The sequence below is a fragment of the Schistocerca gregaria genome, chromosome 6 (assembly GCF_023897955.1).
Source record: "Schistocerca gregaria isolate iqSchGreg1 chromosome 6, iqSchGreg1.2, whole genome shotgun sequence".
Taxonomy (NCBI): domain Eukaryota; kingdom Metazoa; phylum Arthropoda; class Insecta; order Orthoptera; family Acrididae; genus Schistocerca; species Schistocerca gregaria.
In genome coordinates this window covers 18,446,810-18,469,452 of record NC_064925.1, presented here as the reverse complement: position 1 = coordinate 18,469,452, position 22,643 = coordinate 18,446,810, and the positions used below count along the sequence as shown (strand labels likewise).

Below are 22,643 nucleotides of genomic sequence, written 5' to 3'. Positions count from 1 at the left end.
TTTCTTGATAATTGATTGAATTATCAATATTTATAGTTTCGGTGTTTTTGAAAAAGTCTATAAATATAGATATAACTAGAATAATTAATATTAATATGATAAATACTCACATTATTAATGTAATAATTATAGTGATTGATTTAGGCTGAAATATTTCGTTTGATGCAATTCTTGTAATGTAAATAAATAATACTAGTATACCACCAAGAAATGTTAAAAATAAAATATATGATAATCAATATCTTTCTATTATTGTTCCTGTTATTAATCCAACTAGGAAGGTTTGAAGGATAATAAAAAGCATTATTGATATTGGGTGTCTTAATTTAATAAAATTAATATTTATTACATTTGGTAATGATATAATTATTATTTTGATCATTTCAGGGGTTAGTTTATTTAAAATACCGGTTTTGGGGACCGATGATGGAAGCTTTTCCACCTCTGAAGTTTTAAAAGTGGGGGCTGGACTTATTTCCGGTTTACAAGACCGGCGTTTTTTTTAAACTATTAAAACTAATGTTTATATTCTCTATTTTTACTTCTTTATTGATTTATTTTGCTGGTGTTTATGTTTTTTCTTCTAAACGTAAACATTTATTAATGGTTCTTTTGAGATTAGAATATATTGTTCTTTCTTTATTTATGTTAGTTATTGTTTTTCTTATTGAGTTTGATTATGATTATTTTTTTCCTGTTATTTTTTTAGTTTTTTCTGTTTGTGAGGGTGCTTTAGGTCTTTCTATTTTAGTTTCAATAATTCGTTCTCATGGTAATGATTTTTTTAATTCTTTTGGTTTATCTTTATGTTAAAGTATTTATTTATAACTATTTTTTGGATCCCTCTTTGTTTATTAAATAATTGTTGATGGTTGGTTCATTCTTTAATGTTTCTGTCGGGTTTTGTTTTTATAATTTGTGTTTATTCATATGCTGATTTGAATATAATTAGATATTATTTTGGTATTGATTATTTTTCTTTTAGTTTAATTTTACTTAGTTTTTGGATTTGTTCTTTAATAATCACTGCTAGAGGTTCAGTTTATTTAAGTTCATATCATTCTAATTTTTTTGTTTTTATGGTTTTGATTTTAATAATTATGCTTTATTGACATTTGCTAGATTAAGTCTTCTTTCTTTTTATATTTTTTTTGAGGCTAGATTAGTTATTACTTTACTTTTAATTTTGGGTTGGGGTTATCAACCTGAGCGTTTGCAGGCTGGTGTTTATTTAATTTTTTATACTTTGGTTGCTAGATTACCTTTATTATTAGTTTTATTTAAGGTTTATGATTTTTCTAATACTTTATATTTTCCTTTATTGGTTGATTTTGGTTCTTATTATTTTATGTTTTATGTATTTATAATTTTGGCTTTTTTAGTTAAGATACATATGTTTTTGGTTCATTTATGACTTCCTAAGGCTCATGTAGAGGCCCCTATTTCAGGTAGAATAATTCTTGCTGGTGTTTTATTAAAGTTAGGTGGTTATGGTATTTTTCGTGTTATAAAGGTTATTTCTTATTTGCGTTTAAAGTTTAATTATTTTTGATTGTCTTTAGGTTTATCTGCGGGTGTTATTGTAAGATTTATTTGTTTTCGTCAGGTTGATTTAAAGTCTTTAATTGCATATTCTTCTGTTGCTCATATAAGAATGGTTATTGGTGGATTGATGACTATGAATTGATGAGGTTGTGTAGGTTCTCTTTCTCTAATGGTTGGTCATGGTTTATGTTCTTCTGGTTTATTTTGTTTATCTAATATTATTTATGAACGTTTAGGTAGACGAAGATTATTAATTAACAAGGGTATAATTAATATGATGCCAAGAATGGCTTTATGATGATTTCTTTTAAGATCATCAAATATGGCTGCTCCTCCTTCTTTAAATTTGGTAGGTGAAATTAGATTATTAAATAGAATTATATCTTGATCTTCTTTTAGATTCTTTGCTTTGATTTTTTTATCTTTTTTTAGAGCTGTTTATACTTTGTATATATATTCTTATTCTCAGCATGGGAATTATTATTCTGGTGTTTATACTTGTTCTCTTGGTTATTTTCGTGAATATCATCTTTTACTTTTACATTGATTGCCTTTAAATATTCTCTGTTTAAAGGGTGAATATTTCTTTGTTTAGTTTGCTTAAGTATTTTAATTAAAAATATTGTTTTGTGGAATCAATGATATGAAGTTTTTCATCTTAGGCCGTGAATTTATTTTCTATTTGTTCTTTGAGTTTTTTTTCTTTGTTTATTTCGAGAACTATAATTTTTATTTTAGGTATTTATTATTTAATAATTGATTATAGAGTTTTTGTTGAGTGAGAGCTTTTCAATTTAAATGGTTCTATAGTTGTTATAACTTTAATTTTGGATTGAATATCTCTTATTTTTATATATTTCTTCTTTGGTTATTTATTATAGAGAGGATTATATATCTGGTGAAAAGAATATAAATCGTTTTATTATTATTGTTTTAATATTTATTCTTTCTATAGGTTTTTTAATTGTTAGTCCTAATTTAATTAGAATTTTATTAGGTACAGATGGTTTAGGTTTAGTTTCTTATTGTTTAGTTATTTATTATCAAAATGTAAAATCTTATAGTGCTGGTATATTAACTGCACTTTCTAATCGTATTGGTGATGTTGCTATTTTAATTTCTATTGCATGAATGTTAAATTTTGGTGGTTGAAATTATATTTATTATTATGATTTTATTTCTAATTCTTTTGAAATAAAGCTCATTACTATATTAATTGTTTTAGCAGCTACAATAAGAGAGCTCAGATTCCTTTCTCTTCATGACTTCCTGCTGCTATAGCAGCTCCTACTCCTGTTTCTGCTTTAGTTCATTCTTCTACTCTTGTTACTGCTGGTGTTTATTTATTAATTCGTTTTAGACCAATATTGGATACTTATAATTGTGGTTGATTTTTACTTTTAATTGGTTGTATAACTATATTTATGGCTGGATTGGGCGCTAATTTTGAGTTTGATTTAAAGAAGATTATTGCTCTTTCTACTTTAAGACAACTTGGTTTAATAATAAGAATTTTGGCTATAGGTTATCCAAAGCTTGCATTTTTTCATTTATTGGCTCATGCTTTATTTAAGGCATTATTATTTATATGTGCAGGTTCAATAATTCATAATTTGAAGGATTCTCAGGATATTCGTTTTATAGGATCAATTGTTAATTTCATACCTTTAACTTCAGTTTGTTTTAATGTTTCTAGTTTATCTTTGTGTGGAATACCTTTTTTAGCGGGATTTTATTCAAAGGATTTAATTCTTGAGATGGTTTGTTTAAGATGAATTAATTGTTTAATTTTTTTCTTTATTTTTTTTCTACTGGTTTAACTGCTTCTTATTCTTTTCGTTTGTTTTATTATTCAATATCTGGTGATAATAATTTTTATTCTAGATTTTCTTTTGATGATAAGGGTTATTATATTTCATTTGGAATAATTGGTCTATTGTTTGTTGCTGTTTTTGGTGGTAGTCTTTTATCTTGATTAATTTTTCCTATTCCTCATGTGAATGCTTTACCTAATTATTTAAAGTTTTTAACTATTACAGTTGTTATTTTAGGTGCTTATTTAGGTTATCTTATTTCTAATTTTGATTTTTCTCATAATTTATTTTATTTAAGTATACTTTCTTTTGTTAGATTTGCTGGTTCTATATGATTTATACCTTTTCTTTCAACTAAGTTTATTAGATATATTCCTTTAAAAATAGGTTATTATTCATCTAAGTCATTTGATTATGGTTGAGGTGAATTACTTGGTGGTCAAGGTTTATATAGATTATTTATTTATTTAATTGCTTATATTCAAGGTTGATATGATTCTAATTTCAAGATTTATCTTTTAACTTTTATTTTTTGAATATTTATTTTGGTAATATTGTTTTTCGTTTACTTAAATAGCTTATAATTAGAGCGTGACACTGAAGATGTTAAGGAAGTATTTTTACTTTTAAGTATTTATAAATATAGATATATTATTTTTACAGTGAAAATGTAATGTTTTATTTAAACTATATAAATTTTAGAAATGTTAACGGAGTTTAACCGCTAATATAAAAAGTTAGCAGCTTTCATATTGGCTTTACATTTCCTTAATTGGAACTATTATAGTTCAATTATATTATTAACAGTAATACGCCTCTTTTTGGCTTCAATTAATAAGAATAAGGGTAGTACATACCAATCTTCCAGGTCGAAACTGACTGCAATATTTCGCTTCTTATTCTATTTAAGGTTGATTGATAATATCAATACTTTTTGAATGCAACCCAAATATTATATTTAACTACAACCCTTTATTCTGCTCATTGTAATGCTCCTTGGTTTCATTCATGGTATAGTCCTCCTAATAGAACTAGAATAAAAAATATTGTTGATACTGTTCAGATTATAATGTCTGAAGTTTTAAAAATAATTACAATTGGTAGAATTAGTGCAATTTCTACATCAAAAATTAAAAAGATTACTGCGATTAGGAAGAATCGTATTGAGAATGGTATTCGTGCTGATCTTTTTGGATCAAACCCACATTACAATGGTGATCTTTTTTCTCGATCATTAATTAATTTTTTTGATAGTGTTGTTGCCAGGATTATAACAATTATTGGAATAATAAATCTAATGAAAACTCTTGTTGATAGAATTAGAATTGTTTTTCTTGATTTATATCAAGCTTTCTGATTGGAAGTCAAATGTACTATTTATACTAGAAAAACAATTATCTACCTCATCAATAAATAGAGATAAATAAGAATAATCATACTACGTCTACGAAGTGTCAGTATCATGCTGCTGCTTCAAATCCAAAGTGACGTCTTGGTGAAAATTGATTTATTGAGTGTCGAAGTAGACATGTTGATAAAAAGATTGTTCCAATAATTACGTGTAAACCATGGAATCCTGTTGCAACGAAGAATGTTGATCCATAAACTGCATCTGCAATGGTAAAAGGTGCTTCTCAATATTCATATGCTTGAAGTATTGTAAAGTATAGTCCTAATAACACTGTGAAGAATAATCCTTGTAGTGCTTGAGTATGATTAGATTCCATTAAACTATGATGTGCTCATGTTACTGTTACTCCTGATGCTAAAAGAATAGCTGTATTAAGTAATGGAATTTGTATAGGGTTAAAGGGTTGAATTCCTATTGGAGGTCATAGTATTCCTAGTTCAATTGTTGGTGCTAATCTTCTTCTAAAGAATGCTCAAAAAAAAGAAACGAAAAATAATACCTCTGATGCAATAAATAAAATTATTCCTCATCGTAATCCAATTGATACAAATCCTGTATGTAATCCTTGATATGTTCCTTCTCGTACTACATCTCGTCATCATTGAATTATAGTTAGTAGGGTAATTCCAAATCCAATTATGAATAAGTTAATATTAAATAGGTGGAATCATTTTGCTAGTCCTGATACTAGGACTATTGCTCCAATTGCTCCTGTTAATGGTCAAGGTCTATAGTCTACTAAGTGGAATGGGTGGTTTGAGTGAGTTGTTAACATAGGTTTAATATACTTCTCTAGAATATAGAGTTCTTAGAATTGAGAAAACATAGGCTTGAATTATTGCTACTGCTGATTCTAGAATTAATATAAGTATTTGTCCAATAATTAGTAATGAGATTAAGTTTATTGCTATAGATGGTCCTGTGTTTCCTAATAAGGTTAATAATAAGTGTCCTGCAATTATATTTGCTGCCAACCGTACTGCTAATGTACCTGGTCGAATAACATACTAATTGTTTCAATTAGTACTATAAATGATATTAATGCAGGCGGTGTACCTTGTGGTACAAGGTGTGTAAATATATGATTAGTATGGTTAATTCATCCAAATAATATAAATCTTAGCCATATAGGTAGGGCAATTGCAAATGTTAATTCTAAATGTCTTGTTCTAGTAAAAATATAAGGGAATAATCCTATGAAATTGTTAAATAATATTATAATAAAAATTGAGATGAAAATGAATGTTGTTCCATTAAATGATTTTGGTCCAAGAAGTGTTTTAAATTCATTATGTAAGGTTAAATTTAGTTTATTTCAGATAATGTTAATTCGTGATGGTGTAAGTCAAAATAGTGATGGGATTAATAATAGTCCTAGAAATGTTCTAGTTCAATTTAATGATAAATTAAAGATGTTAGTTGATGGGTCAAATGTTGAGAATAGATTTGTTATCATTTTCAATTTAAGTTTTTTATTTCAATTGTTCCTTTTTCTGCTCTTTTAATAAGGTTAGGTTTAAATGAGAAGAAGTTTATTTGATTAAACAAGATTAATGTAGCTGAAAATATAATGAATAGTGAGAATCATATAAGAGGGGATATTTGAGGGATTTGGATATAATTTCCCCATCAGAAGTAGTCGTTAATTTACTATTATTTGGTTTAAGAGACCATTACTTACTTTCAGTCATCTGATGAATTTCAAGGTGTACTAATTTTTTTTAGTTATTTTAGATTGACACTCTAATGTTATTTATTTTAACTAACTCCTTAAATTATCTTAGATAATCACTTAATAAATAAATTTACTGAAGTTCTTTCAATTACAATTGGTATAAATCTGTGGTTTGCTCCACAGATTTCTGAGCATTGTCCAAAGAATAATCCAGGTCGATTTATTGTGAATGTTCCTTGATTTAACCGACCTGGCGTTGCATCAGTTTTAACCCCTAATGCAGGAACTGCTCATGAGTGTAGAACATCTGATGCTCTTGTTAATACTCGTACTTCTGTATTTATTGGTAGGATTGTTCGGTTATCTACATCTAGTAGTCGGAATCCATCATTTTCTAGGTCTTGTTCTGGTGTTATATAAGTGTCAAATTCTACGCCTATGAAGTCTGAATATTCATATCTTCAATATCATTGTCGTCCAATGGTTTTAATTGTAATTATTGCATCTACTGAATCATCAAGTAAATATAATAGTCGTAATGATGGAAGGGCAATAAAAATTAATGTAATTGCTGGTAAAGCTGTTCAGATTGTTTCAATTAAATGTCCATGAAGTATATTACGGTTAGTATAGGCAATAAATAATATATAACTTAGGGCATAACCTACAATTACTGTAATTAATAATAATATGACCATAGTATGATCATGAAAGAATGATAATTGCTCCATTAATGGTGAAGCTCCATCTTGAAGAGATAAATTTGATCATGTTGCCATTAATAAATATTTTCTAATAAAAGGTCAAACCTTTATTTGTAGAGCTTAAATCTACTGCACTAATCTGCCATATTAGAATCTAGAGATTAATGGTAATTCTGAGTAACTATGTTCTGCAGGAGGGTTATTTTGTAGTCATTCTGTTGATCTTCTTATGTTAGCTCTAAATATAATTGCTCGGTTTGTAATCTTTCTTTCTCATATAATTACAATGAATATAATGATTCCTACAATAGAAATTGTAGACCCAATTCTTGATACTACGTTTCATGATGTATATGCGTCTGGGTAGTCAGAGTATCGTCGAGGTATTCCTGCTAATCCTAGGAAGTGTTGAGGAAAGAATGTTAAATTTACTCCAATGAATATAATTGTAAATTGGATTTTTAATCATGTATTATTTATAGTTAATCCTGTAAATAGTGGATATCATTGAATGACACCTCCTATAATTGCAAATACTGCTCCTATAGATAATACATAATGAAAGTGGGCTACTACATAATATGTATCATGTAATACAATATCAAGTGATGAATTTGCTAATACTAATCGTGTTAATGCACCAATTGTAAATAGGAAAATAAATCCTAGAGCTCATAATAATGGTGGATTGAACTTGAATTTAGTTCCATATAATGTAGCTAATCATCTAAATACCTTAATTCCTGTAGGTACAGCAATAATTATTGTTGCTGATGTAAAATATGCTCGTGTGTCAACATCCATTCCTACTGTAAATATATGATGTGCTCATACAATAAATCCTATTAGTCCAATTGATAGTATAGCATAAATTATACCTAATGTTCCAAATGATTCAATTTTTCCTCTTTCTTGACATACAATATGTGAAATAATTCCGAACCCCGGTAGAATTAAAATATAAACTTCTGGGTGTCCAAAGAATCAAAATAGATGTTGATATAGAATTGGGTCACCCCCTCCTGCAGGGTCAAAGAATGATGTATTTAAATTTCGATCTGTTAATAATATAGTAATAGCTCCTGCTAAAACTGGAAGTGAAAGAAGGAGAAGTAATGCTGTAATAGCTACAGATCATACAAATAAAGGTGTTTGATCTAAAGTTATACTTTCTGATCGTATATTAATTGCTGTTGTGATGAAATTCACTGCACCAAGAATAGATGATACACCTGCTAAGTGCAGTGAAAAAATAGCTAGATCTACAGATGCACCCCCGTGTGCAATAGCTCCTGCTAGAGGAGGGTAAACTGTTCATCCTGTACCAGCACCATTATCTACTATAGAAGATGTAAGAAGAAGGGTTAGTGAAGGTGGTAGTAATCAAAAACTTATATTATTTATTCGTGGAAATGCTATATCTGGTGCACCAATTATTAGTGGAACAAGTCAATTACCAAATCCACCAATTATAATAGGTATTACTATAGAGAAAATTATTACGAATGCGTGAGCTGTAATAATAACATTATAAATCTGGTCATCCCCAATTAGAGATCCGGGTTGGCCAAGTTCAGCACGAATAAGTATTCTTATTGATGTTCCTACTATTCCTGCTCATGCTCCAAATATGAAGTATAAAGTACCAATGTCCTTATGGTTTGTTGAAAATAATCATTTTTGCGGTAAGATGGCTGAATTTTAGGTGGTAGACTGTAAATCTACTTATGAGATGTTTTCTCTCTTATCATATTTAGGTCTTATATTCAATTATGATTCTAGACTGCAATTCTAGAGGTGTAAAATTTTACTAAGGCCTAAAAGATTATTCTTTTAATTATAACTTTGAAGGTTATTAGTTTGATTAACTTAAGTCCTTAGTATAATGAAATTAAGGTTGATGTTGAAATCAATCCTATTGTTGAAATTATTACTGTTATAGGAAGAATGATTCTTGATTTTTGGGACTTTATCTTTATAGATCACGAATTTTCTGTGTATGATATAATTAGAGCTGAGAATCTAATACGTATATAGTAGTAGAGTGTAATTGTAGTTAATACAACTATAATAGTTATAATAGTTGTTATATTGTTTTCTATTAATGATTGTATTACAATTCATTTTGGTAAGAATCCAAGGAATGGTGGTAGTCCACCTAAAGATAATAAAGATAAGAATATTATGAATTTAATTTCGGTTTTTATATTTCTGGCTGAATAAATTTGATTTATGAAAAATAAATTTATTTGCTTAAATAATAAAACTATAATTAATCTTAATAGTGAGTAAATAATGAAGTATAGTTCTCAGATGTTTTCTCTGACTGTTAATGATCTAATTATTCAACCTAGATGTCTGATTGATGAATATGCTAAAAGTTGTCGTAAGGATGTTTGATTTAAACCTCCTATTGCCCCAATAATAATTCTTAAGATAATAATTGTTCAAATAAAAGTTCTTAATTGAATACAATAAGATAAGACCATTATTGGGGCGATTTTTTGTCATGTTATTAATGTTAAACAATTATTTCATCTTGATGCTCCTATAACTTCTGGAAATCAGAAATGGGAAGGTGCAGCTCCAATCTTTAATAATAGTCTACATCTAATTATTATTGATGGGATAAATTCTGTTTCCCATCCCATGGGATATTTTATTTGAATCAGCAAAATTGAAAATAATAATATTGTCGATGCTATTGCTTGGACAATAAAATTTTTAATTGATGATTCATTTATTATTATATTTTTATTTCTTGTTAGGAGCGGAATAAATGAAAGTAAGTTGATCTCAAGTCCTATTCAAACCCCAAATCAGGAATTTGATGAAATGGACAGGATCGTTCCTATCATTAATGTTGATAGGAAGAGAAGTTTTGTAGAGTTGTTGGTCATTAAAAAGGAGAGGATTGATACCTCTATAAATGGGGTATGAACCCATTAGCTTGTTTAGCTTACCTTTTTACATTAAGGTGTATGATGCACGTTAGTTTTTGATACTAAAGGAGGTAGTTTAATTCTATCTTATGTAATTTTAATGAAGGTAATTTTATTTACTTTATTTACCCTATCAAGGTAACCCTTTAATCAGGCACTTCATTTATTTAATATATAAATCGAAAGTTTTTTTTGAAATTCTTTTATGTATTATTTTGTTTAATTAGGATTAATTTATCCTGCTCATTTTATTTTTTATATATATATATATAATAAATAATTTATATTAATATATTACATTTAATTGAAATTAAACTATTATAAGTTCATCTTACCATTATCAATTGATTATTTTAATGCAATTATTTACCTAGGATTATAGCTACTTATGTTTTTAGCTTAAAATAGGTTATTATAATATAATATATATAATAATATGTAATTTAATATTTAATATTATTATAATTGGATATAATAAATAAAATTATTAATTTAAATATAAAATATTATAATTAATATAAATAATTATATTAATTATAATAATATAATTATGTAAATTATCTATAATTAGATTATTTAACTAATATATATGAAAGTTAACTTAATATAAAAAAAAGAATTCATATTAATAACATATTATATTAAATTACATAATTATATAAAATATATTTATTATATTATTTAATCTTTCTTTATTTATTAGTGAAAAGAAAGATTAAATAAGAAAGAATATAATACATTTATTGCTATACATGTTCCATATTAATCTTTAATTATATATAATAGAGAAGTTGTTGTGGTCATACATAGGGGCGTTTCTTTTTTTTTTGTTAATGTTTGTGGTTTTTTTCTTTTTTTTCTTTAAATATTTGAATCTTTTATTTTTTCCTGAATTAATAGATTTAAAATTTTCTTATTTTTTATTTTTAAAAGTTTTATTCTTGCTTGTTTATTCACTTTTTCTTTGTATTATATGTAAGTTTTGTTAGACTAAATGTTCTTTTTGCAGTAATTTGATTTAATTATCAAGTGATTTTGGATTTAGCAATTGATTTAGAATTGGCATAATTCGTGCCAGCAGCTGCGGTAATACGATTGATACAAGTGAATATTATTGGTTAAAACAGTTGTTTATATTATTAGGGTTGAAATATAAATTTGTAAGGTGAAATGTTATTAGTAAAGTGTTTCATTTACACTGAAAATTTTTCTGTGCAAATCAGGATATCTTGATTATTTATTTTATTATATTTATTTTTTGTTTATTTAATTATTTAATATAAATAATTTTATTGTATTTTTGTCTTAGTATATTTTATAGAATTGATTTTTTAAATTATAGTTTGTTGGTAATGTAAGTGTTTTATGAAATATTATTTTAAATTTTTTTAAGTAGATTTTATTTATTGTACCTTTTGTATCAGGGTTTATCAAAATTTTAGTATTTATTTTACTTGTCTCGATTTGGGTTGATCTATAAATAATTTATAGTTAATGTATCATAATTATTATTAAATTATTTATAGAAATGAGATGTTAATCGTTTCCCAAGATATCTAGTTTCTTAAGAAAAAATTTAATTTTTTAAAGTTATTTGTTTTTATTTAATTTTTTAAGTAAAAATATTAACTTATTTATTCTTTAAGGGATAAGCTTTGAAGTTAATAACCTATAATTTATTTTATAGAAATATAATAGTAAGCTTTAAACCAGCTATCTTTAAGATTACGTTTTAGTTCATTATTTTTTATTTTGATTTTATAAATATTTTAGGTTTTTTATTAAGATTATTAATTTAATTTTAAAATTTTTGTAATAATGATAGAATTAGTATATTTATTTGTATGAAATTTTTACCTTGTGAACTTATTATAAGGAACTAGGCAAAATTGATTTCCGCCTGTTTATCAAAAACATGTCCTCTTGTTTATATTTTGAGGTCTGGCCTGCTCACTGAGCGTATTTTTAAAGAGCCGCGGTATTTTGACCGTGCAAAGGTAGCATAATCATTAGTCTCTTAATTAGTGGCTGGAATGAATGGCTTGACGAGAAATCAACTGTCTCTTAATAAATTTTTGAATTTAACTTTTGAGTCAAAAGGCTTAAATTCTTCTTTAGGACGAGAAGACCCTATAGAGCTTGACATTTTACTTTTATATAGTTTTTTGTTTGTCTTTCTATATTTAATGATGATGTTTTGTTGGGGTGACATGAAGAATAGATAAACTCTTCATTATTATATCATTTATTTATGTTTGTTATTTTGATCCATAATTTATGATCATAATATTAAGTTACCTTAGGGATAACAGCGTAATTGTTTTTGAGAGCTCATATCGACAAAGCAGATTGCGACCTCGATGTTGGATTAAGAATAATTTTGGGTGCAGGAGCCCAATGATTAGGTCTGTTCGACCTTTAAATTCTTACATGATCTGAGTTCAGACCGGCGTGAGCCAGGTCGGTTAATATCCTAAGATTGTTAATCCATATTAGTACGAAAGGACCATATGGTTAAAATATTTTTTGTTATATTGATTAATATTAATTTATTTACTATTTTGACAGATTAATGTGTTGAATTTAGAATTCATTTATGTAGACTTTTTCTACAAATAGTATTGATACTTTATGATTTATTTATATTTATTTTGAATTTTCTTTTATTGGTTATTTGTGTTTTAATTAGTGTTGCCTTTTTAACTTTATTAGAGCGTAAGGTTTTAGGTTATATTCAGATTCGAAAGGGTCCAAATAAGGTAGGTTTTGTTGGAATTCCTCAGCCATTTAGAGATGCTATTAAGTTAATTTGTAAGGAGCAGCCAATTCCTATTATATCTAATTACCTACTTTATTATTTTTCCCCTGTTTTTAATTTAATGATTTCTTTAGCCGTTTGAGTAATTTTTCCTTATTTAACTTATATGTGTTCTTTTTCTTATGGATTTTTATTTTTTTTATGTTGTACTAGATTAGGTGTTTATACTGTTATAATTGCTGGTTGATCTTCTAATTCAAATTATTCATTATTAGGTTCTCTTCGTTCTGTTGCTCAAACAATTTCTTATGAAGTTAGTTTAGCTTTAATTTTATTGTCTTTAATTATTTTAATTGGTAGTTTTAATATGTTTGATTTTATAAACTATCAGCTTTATTGTTGATTTATTATTATTTCTTTTCCTTTAGCTTTAGCTTGTTTTGCTTCTTGCTTAGCTGAAACTAATCGTACTCCTTTTGATTTTGCTGAAGGGGAATCTGAGTTAGTTTCAGGATTTAATATTGAGTATGGTGCGGGTGGTTTTACTTTAATTTTTTTAGCTGAATATACTAGAATTGTCTTCATAAGAATGTTATTGGCTTTAATTTTTTTGGGCGGTGATTTTTATTCTTTTATATTTTTTATTAAGCTTGCTATTATATCTTTTGGTTTTATTGGGGTTCGTGGAACATTACCACGGTTCCATTATGATAAATTAATGTACTTAGCTTGAAAAAATTTTTACCTTTATCTTTGAATTTTTTTATTTTCTTTGTTGGTTTAAAGATTTTATTTATCTCATTTGTTTAGTGAAATTTTTTGAGAAAAGTTAATAGAAGAGTTAAACTTCTAATTTTATGTTTTCAAAACATATGCTTTTCCTAAGCTAATTAACTTTATTCCTTAATTAATTTATCTCATGCGTTTGCGACATGGACATTAATTAAGAAATATGTGAAGTAAATAATTGTTAAGATTTGACCTGTTATAATATAAGGTTCTTCAACAGGTCGTTTACCAATTCACGTTAGTTAGCATACAACAACTACTATAATTCAGAATAAAATTTGATTAATAGGGTAAAATTGAATGCCTCGGAATGGTGTTTTATTATAAAATGGTAAAATTATTAAGATTCTAATTGATAAAAATAATGCAATAACACCTCCTAACTTATTAGGGATAGATCGTAGAATTGCATATGCAAATAGGAAATATCATTCTGGTTGAATGTGAACTGGTGTTACTAATGGGTTGGCAGGTACAAAGTTATCTGGATCTCCTAATAGGTAAGGATTAATTAAACATAGTATAATTAATAATGATGTAATTATTACAAATGTAATAGAATCCTTAAAGGTAAAGTATGGATGGAATGGAATTTTTTCAATATCTCCATTTAGTCCAAGAGGATTATTAGATCCTGTTTGGTGAAGAAAAAATAAATGAATTGCTGCTATAGCAGCAATAATAAATGGTAATACAAAATGGAATGTGAAGAATCGATTTAATGTTGCATTATCAACAGCGAATCCTCCTCATACTCATTGGACTAAATCTGTTCCTAAGTATGGGATTGCTGATAATAAATTAGTAATTACTGTTGCACCTCAAAAAGATATTTGGCCTCAGGGTAAGACATATCCTATAAATGCAGTTGCTATAACTAAAAATAAAATCACTGTACCAATTATTCAGGTATGTATATATATATAAGATCCATAGTAAATTCCCCGTCCTACATGTAAGTAAATACAAATAAAAAATATAGATGCTCCATTTGCGTGTAAGGTTCGGATAATTCAACCATTATTTACGTCTCGGCAGATGTGTACTACACTACTGAATGCTATTTCAATATTTGATGTATAATGTATAGCTAAAAATAGTCCAGTTACGATTTGAATCACCAAACATAACCCTAATAGGGATCCAAAATTTCATCAAAATGAAATATTTGTTGGGGCAGGTAAGTCAATTAAAGAGTTATTAATAATTTTAATTAAAGGATGTCTTAATCGTAAGGGTTTATTCATTAGTAATTATCTTATTTTACGAATAGGTCCCTGATTAATATTGGTGATTTTAACAACTGCTAGTAGTGCTAAAAATAAATAAATTATTATTATTATTGTAATAATGAATGTTGTTCTATTATATAATTTTTCTAAAGATATTGTTATTTCTTGATAATTGATTGAATTATCAATATTTATAGTTTCGGTGTTTTTGAAAAAGTCTATAAATATAGATATATCTAGAATAATTAATATTAATATGATAAATACTCACATTATTAATGTAATAATTATAGTGATTGATTTAGGCTGAAATATTTCGTTTGATGCAATTCTTGTAATGTAAATAAATAATACTAGTATACCACCAAGAAATGTTAAAAATAAAATATATGATAATCAATATCTTTCTATTATTGTTCCTGTTATTAATCCAACTAGGAAGGTTTGAAGGATAATAAAAAGCATTATTGATATTGGTTGTCTTAACTTAATAAAATTAATATTTATTACATTTGATAATGATATAATTATTATTTTGATCATTTCAGGGGTTAGTTTTTTTAAAAAACCGGTTTTGGGGACCGATGATGGAAGCTTTTCCACCTCTGAAGTTTTAAAAGTGGGGGCTGGACTTATTTCCGGTTTACAAGACCGGCGTTTTTTTCAAACTATTAAAACTAATGTTTATATTCTCTATTTTTACTTCTTTATTCATTTATTTTGCTGGTGTTTATGTTTTTTCTTCTAAACGTAAACATTTATTAATGGTTCTTTTGAGATTAGAATATATTGTTCTTTCTTTATTTATGTTAGTTATTGTTTTTCTTATTGAGTTTGATTATGATTATTTTTTTCCTGTTATTTTTTTAGTTTTTTCTGTTTGTGAGGGTGCTTTAGGTCTTTCTATTTTAGTTTCAATAATTCGTTCTCATGGTAATGATTTTTTTAATTCTTTTGGTTTATCTTTATGTTAAAGTATTTATTTATAACTATTTTTTTGATCCCTCTTTGTTTATTAAATAATTGTTGATGGTTGGTTCATTCTTTAATGTTTCTGTCGGGTTTTGTTTTTATAATTTGTGTTTATTCATATGCTGATTTGAATATAATTAGATATTATTTTGGTATTGATTATTTTTCTTTTAGTTTAATTTTACTTAGTTTTTGGATTTGTTCTTTAATAATCACTGCTAGAGGTTCAGTTTATTTAAGTTCATATCATTCTAATTTTTTTGTTTTTATGGTTTTGATTTTAATAATTATGCTTTATTGTTCATTTGCTAGATTAAGTCTTCTTTCTTTTTATATTTTTTTTGAGGCTAGATTAGTTCCTGCTTTACTTTTAATTTTGGGTTGGGGTTATCAACCTGAGCGTTTGCAGGCTGGTGTTTATTTAATTTTTTATACTTTGGTTGCTAGATTACCTTTATTATTAGTTTTATTTAAGGTTTATGATTTTTCTAATACTTTATATTTTCCTTTATTGGTTGATTTTGGTTCTTATTATTTTATGTTTTATGTATTTATAATTTTGGCTTTTTTAGTTAAGATACCTATGTTTTTGGTTCATTTATGACTTCCTAAGGCTCATGTAGAGGCCCCTATTTCAGGTAGAATAATTCTTGCTGGTGTTTTATTAAAGTTAGGTGGTTATGGTATTTTTCGTGTTATAAAGGTTATTTCTTATTTGGGTTTAAAGTTTAATTATTTTTGATTGTCTTTAGGTTTATCTGGGGGTGTTATTGTAAGATTTATTTGTTTTCGTCAGGTTGATTTAAAGTCTTTAATTGCATATTCTTCTGTTGCTCATATAAGAATGGTTATTGGTGGATTGATGACTATGAATTGATGAGGTTGTGTAGGTTCTCTTTCTCTAATGGTTGGTCATGGTTTATGTTCTTCTGGTTTATTTTGTTTATCTAATATTATTTATGAACGTTTAGGTAGACGAAGATTATTAATTAACAAGGGTATAATTAATTTGATGCCAAGAATGGCTTTATGATGATTTCTTTTAAGATCATCAAATATGGCTGCTCCTCCTTCTTTAAATTTGGTAGGTGAAATTAGATTATTAAATAGAATTATATCTTGATCTTCTTTTAGATTCTTTGCTTTGATTTTTTTTTCTTTTTTTAGAGCTGTTTATACTTTGTATATATATTCTTATTCTCAGCATGGGAATTATTATTCTGGTGTTTATACTTGTTCTCTTGGTTATTTTCGTGAATATCAATTTTTACTTTTACATTGATTGCCTTTAAATATTCTCTGTTTAAAGGGTGAATATTTCTTTGTTTAGTTTGCTTAAGTATTTTAATTAAAAATATTGTTTTGTGGAATCAATGATATGAAGTTTTTCATCTTAGGTCGTGAATTTATTTTCTATTTATTCTTTGAGTTTTTTTTCTTTGTTTATTTCGAGAACTATAATTTTTATTTTAGGTATTTATTATTTAATAATTGATTATAGAGTTTTTGTTGAGTGAGAGCTTTTCAATTTAAGTGGTTCTATAGTTGTTATAACTTTAATTTTGGATTGAATATCTCTTATTTTTATATCTTTTGTTATATATATTTCTTCTTTGGTTATTTATTATAGAGAGGATTATATATCTGGTGAAAAGAATATTAATCGTTTTATTATTATTGTTTTAATATTTATTCTTCCTATAGGTTTTTTAATTATTAGTCCTACTTTAATTAGAATTTTATTAGGTTGAGATGGTTTAGGTTTAGTTTCTTATTGTTTAGTTATTTATTATCAAAATGTAAAATCTTATAGCGCTGGTATATTAACTGCACTTTCTAATCGTATTGGTGATGTTGCTATTTTAATTTCTATTGCATGAATGTTAAATTTTGGTGGTTGAAATTATATTTATTATTATGATTTTATTTCTAATTCTTTTGAAATAAAGCTCATTACTATATTAATTGTTTTAGCAGCTATAACTAAGAGAGCTCAGATTCCTTTCTCTTCATGACTTCCTGCTGCTATAGCAGCTCCTACTCCTGTTTCTGCTTTAGTTCATTCTTCTACTCTTGTTACTGCTGGTGTTTATTTATTAATTCGTTTTAGACCAATATTGGATACTTATAATTGTGGTTGATTTTTACTTTTAATTGGTTGTATAACTATATTTATGGCTGGATTGGGCGCTAATTTTGAGTTTGATTTAAAGAAGATTATTGCTCTTTCTACTTTAAGACAACTTGGTTTAATAATAAGAATTTTGGCTATAGGTTATCCAAAGCTTGCATTTTTTCATTTATTGGCTCATGCTTTATTTAAGGCATTATTATTTATATGTGCAGGTTCAATAATTCATAATTTGAAGGATTCTCAGGATATTCGTTTTATAGGATCAATTGTTAATTTCATACCTTTAACTTCAGTTTGTTTTAATGTTTCTAGTTTATCTTTGTGTGGATTACCTTTTTTAGCGGGATTTTATTCAAAGGATTTAATTCTTGAGATGGTTTGTTTAAGATGAATTAATTGTTAAATTTTTTTTCTTTATTTTTTTTCTACTGGTTTAACTGCTTCTTATTCTTTTCGTTTGTTTTATTATTCAATATCTGGTGATAATAATTTTTATTCTAGATTTTCTTTTGATGATAAGGGTTATTATATTTCATTTGGAATAATTGGTCTATTGTTTGTTGCTGTTTTTGGTGGTAGTCTTTTATCTTGATTAATTTTTCCTATTCCTCATGTGATTGCTTTACCTTATTATTTAAAGTTTTTAACTATTACAGTTGTTATTTTAGGTGCTTATTTAGGTTATCTTATTTCTAATTTTGATTTTTCTCATAATTTATTTTCTTTAAGTATACTTTCTTTTGTTAGATTTGCTGGTTCTATATGATTTATACCTTTTCTTTCAACTAAGTTTATTAGATATATTCCTTTAAAAATAGGTTATTATTCATCTAAGTCATTTGATTATGGTTGAGGTGAATTACTTGGTGGTCAAGGTTTATATAGATTATTTATTTATTTAATTGGTTATATTCAAGGTTGATATGATTCTAATTTCAAGATTTATCTTTTAACTTTTATTTTTTGAATATTTATTTTGGTAATATTGTTTTTCGTTTACTTAAATAGCTTATAATTAGAGCGTGACACTGAAGATGTTAAGGAAGTATTTTTACTTTTAAGTATTTATAAATATAGATATATTATTTTTACAGTGAAAATGTAATGTTTTATTTAAACTATATAAATTTTAGAAATGTTAACGGAGTTTAACCGCTAATATAAAAAGTTAGCAGCTTTCATATTGGCTTTACATTTCTTTAATTGGAACTATTATAGTTCAATTATATTATTAACAGTAATACGCCTCTTTTTGGCTTCAATTAATAAGAATAAGGGTAGTACATACCAATCTTCCAGGTCGAAACTGACTGCAATATTTCGCTTCTTATTCTATTTAAGGTTGATTGATAATATCAATACTTTTTGAATGCAACCCAAATGTTATATTTAACTACAACCCTTTATTCTGCTCATTGTAATGCTCCTTGGTTTCATTCATGGTATAGTCCTCCTAATAGAACTAGAATAAAAAATATTGTTGATACTGTTCAAATTATAATGTCTGAAGTTTTAAAAATAATTACAATTGGTAGAATTAGTGCAATTTCTACATCAAAAATTAAAAAGATTACTGCGATTAGGAAGAATCGTATTGAGAATGGTATTCGTGCTGATCTTTTTGGATCAAACCCACATTCAAATGGTGATCTTTTTTCTCGATCATTAATTAATTTTTTTGATAGTGTTGTTGCCAGGATTATAACAATTATTGGAATAATAAATCTAATGAAAACTCTTGTTGATAGAATTAGAATTGTTTTTCTTGATTTATATCAAGCTTTCTGATTGGAAGTCAAATGTACTATTTATACTAGAAAAACAATTATCTACCTCATCAATAAATAGAGAATTATAAGAATAATCATACTACGTCTACGAAGTGTCAGTATCATGCTGCTGCTTCAAATCCAAAGTGATGTCTTGGTGAAAATTGATTTATTGAGTGTCGAAGTAGACATGTTGATAAAAAGATTGTTCCAATAATTACGTGTAAACCATGGAATCCTGTTGCAACAAAGAATGTTGATCCATAAACTGCATCTGCAATGGTAAAAGGTGCTTCTCAATATTCATATGCTTGAAGTATTGTAAAGTATAGTCCTAATAACACTGTGATGCAATAAATAAAATTATTCCTCATCGTAATCCAATTGATACAAATCCTGTATGTAATCCTTGATATGTTCCTTCTCGTACTACATCTCGTCATCATTGAATTATAGTTAGTAGGGTAATTCCAAATCCAATTATGAATAAGTTAATATTAAATAGGTGGAATCATTTTGCTAGTCCTGATACTAGGACTATTGCTCCAATTGCTCCTGTTAATGGTCAAGGTCTATAGTCTACTAAGTGGAATGGGTGGTTTGAGTGAGTTGTTAACATAGGTTTAATATACTTCTCTAGAATATAGAGTTCTTAGAATTGAGAAAACATAGGCTTGAATTATTGCTACTGCTGATTCTAGAATTAATAGAAGTATTTGTCCAATAATTAGTAATGAGATTAAGTTTATTGCTATAGATGGTCCTGTGTTTCCTAATAAGGTAAATAATAAGTGTCCTGCAATTATATTTGCTGCCAACCGTACTGCTAATGTACCTGGTCGAATAACATTACTAATTGTTTCAATTAGTACTATAAATGATATTAATGCAGGCGGTGTACCTTGTGGTACAAGGTGTGTAAATATATGATTAGTATGGTTAATTCATCCAAATAATATAAATCTTAGCCATATAGGTAGGGCAATTGCAAATGTTAATGCTAAATGTCTTGTTCTAGTAAAAATATAAGGGAATAATCCTATGAAATTGTTAAATAATATTATAATAAAAACTGAGATGAAAATGAATGTTGTTCCATTAAATGATTTTGGTCCAAGAAGTGTTTTAAATTCATTATGTAAGGTTAAATTTAGTTTATTTCAGATAATGTTAATTCGTGATGGTGTAAGTCAAAATAGTGATGGGATTAATAATAGTCCTAGAAATGTTCTAGTTCAATTTAATGATAAATTAAAGATGTTAGTTGATGGGTCAAATGTTGAGAATAGATTTGTTATCATTTTCAATTTAAGTTTTTTATTTCAATTGTTCCTTTTTCTGCTCTTTTAATAAGGTTAGGTTTAAATGAGAAGAAGTTTATTTGATTAAACAAGATTAATGTAGCTGAAAATATAATGAATAGTGAGAATCATATAAGAGGGGATATTTGAGGGATTTGGAATAATTTCCCCATCAGAAGTAGTCGTTAATTTACTATTATTTGGTTTAAGAGACCATTACTTACTTTCAGTCATCTGATGAATTTCAAGGTGTACTAATTTTTTTTAGTTACTTTAGATTGACCCTCTAATGTTATTTATTTTAACTAACTCCTTAAATTATCTTAGATAATCACTTAATAAATAAATTTACTGAAGTTCTTTCAATTACAATTGGTATAAATCTGTGGTTTGCTCCACAGATTTCTGAGCATTGTCCAAAGAATAATCCAGGTCGATTTATTGTGAATGTTCCTTGATTTAACCGACCTGGCGTTGCATCAATTTTAACCCCTAATGCAGGAACTGCTCATGAGTGTAGAACATCTGATGCTCTTGTTAATACTCGTACTTCTGTATTTATTGGTAGGATTGTTCGGTTATCTACATCTAGTAGTCGGAATCCATCATTTTCTAGGTCTTGTTCTGGTGTTATATAAGTGTCAAATTCTACGTCTATGAAGTCTGAATATTCATATCTTCAATATCATTGTCGTCCAATGGTTTTAATTGTAATTATTGCATCTACTGAATCATCAAGTAAATATAATAGTCGTAATGATGGAAGGGCAATAAAAATTAATGTAATTGCTGGTAAAGCTGTTCAGATTGTTTCAATTAAATGTCCATGAAGTATATTATGGTTAGTATAGGCAATAAATAATATATAACTTAGGGCATAACCTACAATTACTGTAATTAATAATAATACAACCATAGTATGATCATGAAAGAATGATAATTGCTCCATTAATGGTGAAGCTCCATCTTGAAGAGATAAATTTGATCATGTTGCCATTAATAAATATTTTCTAATAAAAGGTCAAACCTTTATTTGTAGAGCTTAAATCTACTGCACTAATCTGCCATATTAGAATCTAGAGATTAATGGTTATTCTGAGTAACTATGTTCTGCAGGAGGGTTATTTTGTAGTCATTCTGTTGATCTTCTTATGTTAGCTCTAAATATAATTGCTCGGTTTGTAATCATTCTTTCTCATATAATTACAATGAATATAATGATTCCTACAATAGAAATTGTAGACCCAATTCTTGATACTACGTTTCATGATGTATATGCGTCTGGGTAGTCAGAGTATCGTTGAGGTATTCCTGCTAATCCTAGGAAGTGTTGAGGAAAGAATGTTAAATTTACTCCAATGAATATAATTGTAAATTGGATTTTTAATCATGTATTATTTATAGTTAATCCTGTAAATAGTGGATATCATTGAATGACACCTCCTATAATTGCAAATACTGCTCCTATAGATAATACATAATGAAAGTGGGCTACTACATAATATGTATCATGTAATACAATATCAAGTGATGAATTTGCTAATACTAATCCTGTTAATCCACCAATTGTAAATAGGAAAATAAATCCTAGAGCTCA

The 22,643-nt window shown here is 26.8% G+C and overlaps 1 long non-coding RNA gene across 1 annotated transcript; it reads right to left on the bottom strand.

Moving 5' to 3' along the window:
• Positions 1-6,540: 6,540 nt before the first annotated feature.
• Positions 6,541-22,025, bottom strand: LOC126278640 (uncharacterized). Its single transcript, XR_007550748.1, has 2 exons — positions 21,929-22,025; positions 6,541-7,109 (listed from the first exon to the last, which is right to left on the bottom strand). It is a non-coding gene; the product is annotated as an uncharacterized LOC126278640 (long non-coding RNA).
• Positions 22,026-22,643: the final 618 nt, after the last annotated feature.